General features: G+C 49.7%; 1 protein-coding gene across 1 annotated transcript in view; it reads right to left on the bottom strand.

Annotated features, from left to right (window-relative positions):
- The window catches only part of LOC103347332 (uncharacterized), an 87,033-nt gene extending 77,349 nt beyond the window's left edge, over positions 1 to 9,684 (bottom strand). The window contains exon 1 of the mRNA XM_070062376.1: positions 8,277 to 9,684. The gene's annotated coding sequence lies outside the window, so the exon portion shown is untranslated. The remainder of the gene's footprint in view (positions 1 to 8,276) is intronic.
- Between the last annotated feature and the right edge of the window lie 2,627 nt (positions 9,685 to 12,311).

Genomic DNA, 12,311 nt, shown 5'->3' with positions numbered 1-12,311 from the left:
CTCATGTAGGATATCTCTGTCCTTAATGTGCTGTACAGTGAGATTTAATGCTATAACGAGTACTCACACAGTATATTTCACTTTGTGTTTCTATGGGGGTGCAAACTGTTGAAAGCTTTACTTAATGTATACTAAACTGATCTTCTGTAAAAAAAAGAAAAAAAGAAATTATCAATTCCCAACTTGACTCTCACTGGGATGAAACATGACAATAGGTCTGATCTGATTTCATCATCATTTAAAAAATCATCTATTATTTTTCACTTTATGTTTCTGTGTGGGAACAAACTGTTGAAATCTTTACTTAATGTATGCTAAACTGATCTTCTGTACATAAAGAGGATCAAAAATGAATCTTGATGTGAATGGAAGGGGAGAGGGAGTGGGAAAGGGGAGGGCTGTGGGTGGGAGGGACATTATGGGGGGAAGCCATTGTAACCCATAAGCTGTACTTTGGAAATTTATATTCATTAAATAAAAGTTAAAAATAAATAAAATATTTTTATTTTATTTTATTTTTTTTGACAAGCAGAGTAGGAGAGAGAGAGAGAGAGAGAGAGAGAGAGAGAGAGAGAAAGGTCTTCCTTTTTCCGTTGGTTCACCCCCCAAGGGGCTGCCAGGGCCAGCACGTTGCAGCCGGCGCACTGTTCCAATCCGAAGCCAGGAGCCAGGTGCCTCCTCCTGTTCTGCCATGCAGGTGCAGGGGCCAAGCACCTGGGCCATCCTGCACTGCACTCCCAGGCCACAGCAGAGAGCTGGTCTGGAAGAGGAGCAACTGGGACAGAATCCGGCGCCCTGACTGGGACTAGAACCCAGGGTGCCGCCGCTGCAGGCAGAGGATTAGCCTAGTGAGCCACAGGGCTGGCCAATAAAACCTTTTTAAAAAAAGATAAATAAAGGACTAGTGCTGTGGTTCAACGGGTTAGGGCCTAGGCCTGTGGTGCCAGCATCCCGCATCCCATGTGGGTGCTAGTTCCGATCTTGGCTGCTCCACTTCCAATCCAGCTCTATGCTATGACCTGGGAAGGCACTGGAGAATGGCCCGGGTCCTTGGGCCCCTGTGCCCATGTGGGAGGCCCAGGGAAGGTTCCTGGCTCCTGGCTTCAGGTCAACTCAGCTCTGGCCATTTCAGCTGGTTGGGCAGGGAAGCAGTAGATGAAAGACTTCTCTCTCTCTCTGTCTCTCCTTCTCTCTCTGACTTTCAAATAGATAAATAAATCTTTTTAAAAAAAGATAATTAAAGTTTTAAAACTGTAGAAGGAATGATGGAAAAAGTGAACCTCACCGTAGCAAATTCAGAATGCCTGCTAGGGCCTGGCGCTGTGGTGTTGCAGGTAAAGCTGCTGCCTGCAGTGCTGGCATGGCATACAGGTGCCAGTTCTAGTCCCAGCTGCCCCACTTCCGATCCAGCTCTCTGCTATGGCCTGGGAAAGCAGAAAATGGCCCAAGTCCCTGGGCTCCTGCACCTGTGTGTGAAACCCAGAGGAAGCTCCTGGCTCCTGGCTTTGGATCGGCGTAGCTCCAGCCGTCACAGCCAGTTGGGGAGTGAACCAGTGGATGGCAGACCTCTCTCTCTCTGGCAACACGCACAGCCTCAGTCTGATCATGAGAACATCAGGCCAAGTCAAACTGAACGTTCCTCTGCAGCATAACTGACCAGGACTCTTCAGAAGCGTCCAGGCCATGAAGGAAGACTGAAGAACTGTCCCCGACTCTGGGAGACTAACCAGACAGGACACTGGAGGCAAGCTGGAGGCCTGGCTCACACCCTGGACCAGAAAAAGGAAACCAGTGGGAACATTGCAACACTCCAGTGAGGGCCAAGGACACTTTAGTTAGTACACTATCTTGCTTTGTAAACCACACACAGGGCTCTTTCTGCATGACCAATCAAGCACACGATGCACACAACAGAGAGCATAGCTCTGGCCCTGCTCCGGGTGGGGATAAAGACCCCAGCTACTTCCTGTGACACACCTCTCTCCACACTGCTGCCTGCACCAACACAAACTCACATCCCAGGGCCCCAGTGAGGTGACCTGTGCTCACCACCTGGCACTGCCTGCTGCAACATCAGTTACCTGTGACAAATCAAAACACAAGCTCCCTGGGGCAGCGATTCTGAGATCACTGCGTCTCCACAGGCTGGCACAGAGAGGGATCAGTACATGTCGGCTAAGCCAACAGTGTAGGGGCAGCTGTGGGGAAGCGGCTGCTATGGTCCTCACTCTGCCCACTAGAGCACCCATTCGCCACCTCCCATTTGATCTCTATCGACTTAACCTTTCTACATCTCGCCTATGCTTTGGAAAGAAAATCATAGGAAACGGTATAGGCAGTAGAAAATCAGGAGAAACCAGTATTTAGAAGGAATAAAAATAAAATAAAAAGTCAAGATCAGAATAAAATATTTTACATTTCTCTTGTTTGGATCTATCAGATATGCTACCACCATACTTCAAGAGTTATTTTAGTTTTTTAAATGTTTATTCATTTTTATTTATTTGAAAGGCAGAGCATCAGAGAGGGCAAGAGAGAGAGAGAAATCTTCTATCTACTGGTTCACTCTCCAAATGTCTTCAACAACTGGGCCTGGACCATGCCGAAACCAGGAGCCCGGAACTCCACTCAGGTCACCCTCACAGGTGGCAGGTACTCAGGATTCGATCTACCATTTGCTGTCTCCTAGGGCACTAGCAGGAAGCTGTCCTGGAAGTGGGCAGCCAGGACTTACATCAGGTGCTCCAGTATGGAACCAAAGGTGCCCCAAGCAGTGGCTTAATCGGCTGTATCACGAGATCCATTCCTTCCGAGAGTTGTTTTAAAGATCAAATGGGGGGTGGCGTGCTGTTGTGCAGTGGGTTAAAGCCCAGCCTGCAGTGCTGGCATCCCATATGGGTACTGGTTCGTGTCCTGGCTGCTCCTCTTCTGATCCAGTTCTATGCTATGGCCTGGGAAAGCAGTAGAGGATGGCCCAAGTCCTTGGGTCCCTGCACCTGCGTGGAAGACCTGGAAGAAACTCTTGGCTCCTGGCTTTGGATCAGCTCAGCTCTGGCCACTGCGGATTTTTGGCGAGTGAACTAATGGAAGGAATGGAGTTGCTCTCTCGCTGACTATCTACTTCTAACTCTTACAAAAAAACAAAACAAAAAACAAACAAACAAACAAACAAACAAAAAAAGATCAAATGAGGAAGTATATAGAGAATATTTACCCCACAGCCTAGACATAATCAATGTTCAAAAGTAGTAGTTATTTTTATTTTTACTAAGAAAGGTAGTATCTACACTACATCAAGATAATTACAGGGGGCAGGTGTTACGGGGTACCAGGTGGAGCCACCGTCTGTCTGTGAAGCCTCCATCCCATTATGGGCACCGGTTCATTTCCAGGCCGCTCTACTTCCAATCCAGCTCCCTGCTGATGGCCTAGGAAAAGCAGCAGAACGTAGCCCAAGTGCTTGGGCCACTGCTACCACCATGGGAGACCCAGATGGAGCTCCCAGATTCCACCTGGTCCAGAACCAGCCATTGTGGCCATCTGGGGAGTAAGCCAGTAGATAGAAGATATTTCTCTCTCTCTCGCTAACTCTGACTTTCAAATAAAAAAATTACAAGGATAAAGTACAATATAGCAGTTCTAAAACTATTCACATAAAAAATACTTAATGAGCTTTTCTTTTTTAACAAATATTAGATTTCTAATAAGATAAAGTCAAATAACTGAAGAGAAATATCAATCTAAAATAACAGGTAAATCAGTCTCTCTCCACACACACACAATAAACACTAAAGAGATACCCAACTTTGCAAGTGAAAAAATGCAAGTTAAAACAAGAGATCATGTTCACCAGGCAAACAAGCAGAAATTAAAAAGCCTAGTAACAGGGCCGGTGCTGTGGTGCAGCAGGTAAAGCCACTGCCTGCAGTGCTGGCATCACATATGTGTGTCAGTTCAAGTCCCGGCTGCTCCTCTTCCGATCCAGCTCTCTGCTATGGTCTGGGAAAGCAGTAGAAGATGGCCCAAGTCCTTGGGCCCCTGCACCCATGTGGGAAGACCTGGGGAAGTTCCTGGCTCCTGGCTTCGGATCGGCACAGCTCTGGCCATTGCAGCCAACTGGGGAGTGAACCAGCGGATGGAAGACCTCTTTCTCTCTGCCTCTCCTCTGTGTAACTCCTTCAAGTAGATAAATAAAATCTTTTTTTTTAAAAAAAAAGCCTATTAATGAGGTTGTATAGGAAAAGAAACCCCAATAAGGATAGTATAAATTGCTATAATCTTTCTGGAGGGAAATCTGACAAATCTGTCAAAAACTGTAATACACATTAAGAAAACTATTCTTAATAACATGTGAGTGCAAAGGCATCACCTGCCAAAGATGACGATGAAAACCCAGTAAGAAAAGTTCCTCTTGGGGCCGGCACCATGGCGTGGCTGGTTAAGCTGCTGCCTGCAACGCCAGCATCCCAAATGGGTGCCCGTTTAAGTCCTGGCTGCTCCACTTCCAATCCAGTTAATGCTCCTGGGAAAGCAGTGGAAGATGGACCAAATCCTTGGGCCCTGCCACCCGTTTGGGAAACTAGATGGAGGTCCAGGCTCCGGGCTTCAGCCTGGCTCAGTCTCAACCATCACAGCCATCTAAGGAGGAAACCAGCAAATGGAAGATCTCTCCCCCTTTCTTTTCAACTCTTCAAGAAAAATCCTTGGAAATTAAAAAAAAAAAACGAACTTACTCTTAAGTCCTCCACCTACCCCAGGGGTATCCTGAGGGTGGAAAAGACCCCAGTAGTCCTGGAAAGGGGGTCAGTAGGAAGGGGGTGAGAAGGACAGGAAACGGGTTGCCCCAGGGGTAGCTGGGGAGCACAAGCTGCTGCCCAAACCACACCTGGATGGCCTGCAGCTGGCTGCTCTGCGAGAGGAACAGCACAGGGGCTGCAGAGCAGGATGCCAGAGAGCAGCCGAGCAGGACACACGGACCCAAGCAGAGACAAGCTGGCTTACTGGAGCATACTACTCTGAGGCTGGTCCCAAGAGTGATGCACTCACCTCCCAAGGGAACTGTGGTGATGGGCATGGTGGGGCGTGGAGCACGAGGTCTCCAAAGGGGCCACAGAGCAGAGGTAACTTCCGAGTTCAGGGCGCACAGTGCACCAGTACCAGCTTATGCAAATAGAGACAGGACTGGGCTGCTCCCTATACAGCCTTTCTTCTGTTAACACCACAGTCTGGGAAGTGAGAGACAGAGGAGCTCCAGGTGAGAGTGGCTGCCCCACAGACTACAGAAACAGAAATCCAGCCCTCAGTAGTGCTCCTTAAAGAGCAGAGATCACAGGCACACCGTGCAGAATACAGCCTGGTGCAGGGGCCCACTCTAGGGAACCATCACACAGTAACCACACACCAGGAAGAAGGAGCCGTGACAGGGATGTAAGTTACGTGGATGTACCCACATTCTTATGGGAACACACAGCACAAAATGGCTTGAAAATCTAGCTGGCTGTCAAGAAGAAACTGGTTAAATCCAATAACCACATCAGTCATAGTCACCCATGAAAAAGACTCAAAGTGGTTAGGAGAGGGATATGGATTGGCAAAGAACCTCCACAGCTACTCCTAAGCTAATTCTGCAAACAAGACAGCCTGTTCTCTTCCTAAGAAAGTCCATGCCCAGAGAGGTGTCTAACCTCATGGACAGAGGGTAGGATCCAGGCTCAAGGGGGTGTAAGTGCAGACAGAGGGCGGATCCAGGCTCACAGGGGTGTGTAAGTGCACCGACAGAGGGCGGGATCCAGGCTCAAGGGGGTGTAAGTGCACTAACAGAGGGCAGGATCCAGGCGCACAGGGGTGTGTAAGTGCACTGACAGAGGGCGAGATCCAGGCGCACAGGGGTGTGTAAGTGCACTGACAGAGGGCAGGACCCACGATCACATGGGTATGTAAGTGCACCAATGGAGGGTGGGAAGGTCACAGCCCACAGAGGCCTCCAGGAGGAAAGACGTGGGACAGAGGCAGGCATGTGGTCAACTTTTTTTTAATGCTCCAGCAGTTTTATTTCAAGAAAGCTTTTCTTTAGAATTACTCTACTACTTTTTATAAGTTGTTTTTTTAAGTCAAAAGGCACAGAGCTCAGGCCCGGGAGGGGGTGCCTGAGAATTCTACTCACAGCCAGTTTGACCAGCACCAACTCAGAGGCTGCCTCCTGCAGAACCCAGACCTTCAAAACCTGCTCGCGGGTAACTGATGGCACATAAATGCAGACACGAACTGAAGGCGTTTACTCATGATTCCTGTGACTTCAGAACCTGTACTTACACAATCTCGGCGCTGTCTTCACAGAAGCCAATGTGCAATGTAACAGGCTTCATGCAGTACAACCGGAACTTTTTGCTCTGTAGGGAAGCTGCATAAATGATTCCACTGCAACTCGGATGCTGACAAATGAAGCAGAGAGAGTTCCATTATAAAACACACAACACAGAACAGACTCCTTTATAGCTCACCTAGGTCAGTAACATGCTTGCCGTAAAACAAAGTAAAGGACATCCCTTTCTGATTCTAACACAGCCTCCAACAGATGCTTGGAGACATCTGGCCAAGGGGACAAAACTGCTTCTTGGAGGGTGGAAAAAATCTTTCTGTAAAAGCAGAGAGATCCTACATAGTGATTCAGTGTATCTGTGGCATCAAAATTTCATGGCACAGGGGCAGGAATTCAGGGAGAGTGTATCTGGTGAGGCTCCTCAGGTTAAGACACACTGTGCAGCTGGCACTGTGGCGCAGGTGAAGGCGCCACCCACGGCGCCAGTGTCCATGCGAGTGCCAGCTTGGGCCCAGATCCACTGCCGATCCAGCTCCTTGCTAATGCGCCTGGGACATCAGTGAAGACAATTCAAGTACTTGGGTCCCTGTGCCCACATGGGAAACTCAGATAGAGTTCTGGGTTCCTGGTTTCAGCTTGGCTGTGGTGGGTATTTGCAGGAGTAAACCAAAGGATGAAAGATACACTTCTCTTTCTTTCTCTCCTTTTCTGTCACTCTGCCTTTCATACCACAAATCAGAAGGAAGGGAGGGAAGGAGGGAGGAAGGGAGGGAAGGAGGGAAAGAAGGAACAGAAATACTGCACAGGGGCAGGCATGTGGCCTACCTGCTGGGATGCTGCTTGGGATGCCCTGATCTCGTGTCAGAACACCTGGGCTCCAGTTCTTGTTCCACACCCAATCAGCCTCCTGCTGGTGCAGGCCCTGGGAGGCAGCAGGTGGCTGGGTCTCTGCCACCCACAGGAGAGACCACATTGAGTTTCCAGTTCCTGGCTCCAGCATGGCCTACCCAGGGCTGTTGTAGGTATTTTAGAAGTGAAACAAGAAGGCACGCACGTTCTCGTGCGCGCACGCTCTCTCGTCTCTCTGTCTCTGTCTCTCTCTCTCTCATCTCTCTGCCTTTCAAATACATAAAAAGTGAAAAATAAAAGGAAACACTGAATAACAATGAATAAGCCTGTGAAATAAATTCCACTTACTACGTGACCAGAATTACTCCAACAGTGCTGTCTATGAACAGATGTTTTAATAATTAGTATTTGCCAACTTTGCACAAAACAGCTGATGGACGGCGAGGTGACAAGTAAGGCAAGCAACAGACATGTCAACATATTTCCTCACCATCAAGCAGCTCTCTTCCCTGAAGCCCTACCCTTTGTCTTAGACAGGTTAGAGCTCTACTTAATCATTTGATTTTCTTGCCAAAAATAAACTCAAAACACCAAATACAAAAGGAAAAGCTCCCCAGATGGCTAAACACAGTAAGTACTTTAAAAAAAAAAGATTTATTTATTTGAAAGAGTTGCACAGAGGGAGAGGGGGAGGGAGAGGGGGAGGGGGAGGGGGAGGAGGAGAGGGAGGGGGAGAGGGGGAGAGAGAGAGAGAGAGAGAGAGAGAAGGAGGGAGGAAGGGAGGGAGGGAGGGAGAGGTCTTCCATCCACAGGTTCACTCTCCAATTGGTCACACTGGCTGGAGCTGTGCGGATCTGCAGCCAGGAGCCAGGAACTTCTTCCAGGTCCTCCTGCACACGGGTGCAGGGGCCCAAGGACTCGGCTTTCCCAGGCCATAGCAGAGAGCTGGGTCAGAAGTGAAGCAGCCTGGGCTTTTTAACCGGCACCTATATGGGATGCCGGCACTGCAGTTGGTGACTGTACTGCTATGCCACAGCGCTGACCCCAAGTACTTTTATAACAATTATGGTCACAGAGGTGCAGAATCTCAAGCTGGGGAGGCACCTACTTTTCCCTTGAGTATCTGCAAATCCTCCATGTCTGATGAGCCCTTCTGCCACGAAACTCCTCTACGTGAGAGACACCTCTTACTGCACCGAAGGCTAGCTGGCTCTGCTCTTTTTGCACTGGAATAAGAGTCCTTGTGTTTGCCTATTAAATGGACATCCTTTTACTCTGGGACAAACCATGGGACAATTATCACTAAACACCAACAGTGACTTGTGCTGGCTTTTTCTTAACATTTATTTATTTGAGAGGTAAAGTTATAGACAGAGAGAGGGAAAGACAGAGAGGTTGGTCTTCCATTCTCTGGCTCACTCCCCAAATAGCTACAATGGCCAGAGCTGGGCCAATCCGAAGCCAGGGGCTTCTTTGGGTCTCCCACGTGGGTGCAAGGGCCCAAGCACTTGGGTCATCTTCTGCTGTTCTCCAAGGCCATGAGTAGGGAGCTGGATTCAAAGTGGAGCAGCTGGGATCTGAACGGGTGCCCATATAGGATGCTGGCACGGCAGGCAGAGACTTAACCTACTATACCACAGCACCAGCCTCGTGTGCTGGCATGTTCCCTCCCCCCTCCCCACCCAGAAACCATTTATTAAAACTTCATGCATTTTACCAATACAACTTTAGGAACACAGTGATGTGCTAATGTTTTCTAGTGAGCTGTGACATGCAGTCCCACAGTCAATGAAGGTTACTGTCAGGACGAGCCTGAACTGTCTCCGCACCCTACGTGATAGCCACACCTTTACTCTGTGACGCAGAACAACCAGGAATACGCACTTGAGTATATAATCTGCTCTCTGCAACCTGAGGGTGGCCATCAATTTCCTCCTCCATGGAGACACGGAGAGTTTCTCTCTACCTCATGGTGGTGAGGCAAACCGCACTGAAGGACCCACCCCATCCCACGTGCAAACTAAGAGGACAGGCCAGAGAGCAGCTGGCACAGGGCACCCAGGAGACGAGAAGGGAACAGCCTGAACCTGCCCTGCCCCACCCTAGGCAGGCAAGTGGAGAAAGGCCACAGTCACTCTCTCTGTCCTCATTAGGACCATTTGCTCCTCTAGTCATGGATGCAGAATGGAAACCTGCAGTCTTCCTTCATCATTTATCTGAAAGTCAGAGACAGAGAGACAAACAAAGATGCCTGTCCACTGGTTGATTCATTTCTCAAATGCGGCAACAGCCAGGCTGACACCAGAAGTCCAGAACTCAGTCTCCCGTGTGGGTGGCAGGGGTCAACTTGAGCCCTCATGTGCTGCCTCCCGGGGGTGCACTGGCAGAAAACCAGAGTGGAGAGTGGAGCTGAGATTTAAGTGCAGGCACTCTGATGTGATGCACAGGCATCCAAGTCGTGACTTCATCACCGCGTCAAATGCCTGTCCCAAGTTTTCATTTCTTAAGGCACAAAAATGCTCAATGTCGGGCCGGCGCCGCGGCTCACTAGGCTAATCCTCCGCCTTGTGGCACCGGCACACCGGGTTCTAGTCCCGGTCGGGGCGCCGGATTCTGTCCCGGTTGCCCCTCTTCCAGGCCAGCCCTCTGCAGTGGCCAGGGAGTGCAGTGGAGGATGGCCCAGGTGCTTGGGCCCTGCACCCCATGGGAGACCAGGAAAAGCACCTGGCTCCTGGCTCCTGCCATCGGATCAGCGCGGTGCGCCCGCTGCAGCGGCGGCCATTGGAGGGTGAACCAACGGCAAAGGAAGACCTTTCTCTCTCTGTCTCTCTCTCTCACTGTCCACTCTGCCTGTCAAAAAAAAAAAAAAAAAAAAAAAAAAAAAAAAAAAAAAAAAACTCAATGTCTTCTTTTCGCAAAAGGTAATCCCCTTACTTTAAAAACTGACATTCTCCTTTAAAATTCATCATTATCTCCTTAAAGAGAGTAAGGCAAACAGACATAAAACCACACATACGTACTTTTTAGATTTTACTGGAATGTACCTGGCGAAGTCTACAAGGAAACACTCTGCCAGGTAATGGTCTGCTGAAGACATGACTGACTTAATGACGGCCCTGCACCAGCACCGGAGCTCCGGACAATACACCACACAGACCTGCAAAACAGAAGGCAGGCTTTATTACGTTCAGCAGTAAAACCTCTAGTCACGTGATGACAGCCCTAAAGGCTCCTCTCAACATCGTCTCAGCCTGTACCCAACTTACAGGAGATGACACAGGTGTAGGAGGCTGCCCAAACTGAGCACTGTCTCCCAGGAAAAGGCCCCCCAGGAAACAGGGATCAGCTGAAAGGAAAGTGCTAAACGGGAAGAATTCCAGCTCACCAATACAGAAGGAGTGGGAGAAATCACCATATTGACAACTAATGGGCTGGCGCCGCGGCTCACTAGGCTAATCCTCCGCCTTGCAGCACCAGCACACCGGGTTCTAGTCCCGGTCAGGGCGCCGGAGTCTGTCCCGATTGCCCCTCTTCCAGGCCAGCTCTCTGCTATGGCCCGGGAAGGCAGTGGAGGATGGCCCAAGTGCTTGGGCCCTGCACCCCATGGGAGACCAGGAGAAGCACCTGGCTCCTGGCTTCGGATCAGTGCGATGCGCCAGCCACAGCGCAGTGGGAGCAGCGGCCACTGGAGGGTGAACCAACGGCAAGGAAGACCTTTCTCTCTGTCTCTCCCTCTCACACTATCCACTCTGCCTGTCAAAAAATAAAAAAAAAAAAAGAAAAAGAAAAGAAAACAAATGAGGGGCCCATGCTTTGGCATAGTAAAACCACTACCTGCAGTGCGGGCATCCTATATTGGTGCCGGTTCGAGCCCTGGCTGCTCCACTTCCAATCCAGCTCTCTGCTATGGCCTGGGAACACCGTAGAAGATCGGCCAAGTCCCTGGACCCCTGCACCTGGCGTGGGAGACCAGGAGGAAGCTCCTGGTTCCTGGCTTCGGATCGGCACAGCTCTGGTTGTCGCGGCCAACTGGGCAGTGTACCAGGGAGTAGAAGACCTCCTCTCTCTCTCTCTGCCTCTCCTCTCTGCGTAACTCTGACTTTCAAATAAATAAATCACTCTTTAAAAAAAAGAAAACAAATGAAAGTGGATTCGGGCAGTGACAGCCACTGAATGGAGAGAGCATGAAGTGAAACACTCACAGCAGTGCCACGAAGGAGGGGTCATCCTAGCATGGCTTGCAAGTGGCGCTCTCTCCCATGTTAAACCCACGTGAAGGTAACAGCACACCTGTTCTTCAAAACAAGTGACCCCGAATCTATTCACAGTGTCCTGTTTAACCACCTCTCCACAAAAGGACAGGGAGAAAGCGCTCACCTCCTGGGTAAATGCTCACTGTGAGGAGGCCATCATGCTTTCCCAAACAAGACTGCACTTAAAGGACCACTGACCCCGTTCCATCCCTCCAGTAAGTCACTGCTATGGAAAAATAACAAATTGGTCACTAAGGACATTTGTGGGCACGAGGGAAGGAATTCAGATGAGGTCTTGTCTCCCTCCTAACGAGTGTTCATGTCCTTCCCCTCCATGCTATTACCGAAGTTCACACTTGGAACATGGCTGACCCAAGAGAAAATCAGACCACAGCAATGGTGGCTGAGGCTGCACGAAAGCAAAGAAGCCCTGATGTGGAGCACAGAGCAGAAACAATCCCAAGTCAGTCAAATCCCAAGTCAGTCAAAGCCATGAGCAACCAAAGAGGGAGGCACTGGCCCAGAACCGAAAACCCCAGGTCCTCTTTGCCAAGGTCCATATACCTGCCCTGGCTCCCACCGCCAGGAAGACGGCCCTAACACCTGGATCTGGATGGCATCTATCCCAAGGCCCCACTTGGACCTACACAAGCACCACCCCCTGCCACCATCAGCCTGAGTCTCATGCAACCCAAAAACCTAACACAAGGCAACAACCATGAACGTTAAAATACTCTAATCACATTCATCATTCTAAGCTCCTGAAATATTTTTAACAATTATCTGGTAGACAGAGCACTCCCACCCAATGATTCACTCCCCAAGGCCCACAACAGCTGGGGGGGAGAGGGTGAAGGCTATGAGCTAGGAACTCAATCCAGGTCTCTCAG

Source organism: Oryctolagus cuniculus, chromosome 18, assembly GCF_964237555.1.
Source record: "Oryctolagus cuniculus chromosome 18, mOryCun1.1, whole genome shotgun sequence".
Lineage (NCBI taxonomy): Eukaryota > Metazoa > Chordata > Mammalia > Lagomorpha > Leporidae > Oryctolagus > Oryctolagus cuniculus.
This window is presented reverse-complemented; position numbering and strand designations above follow the sequence as displayed.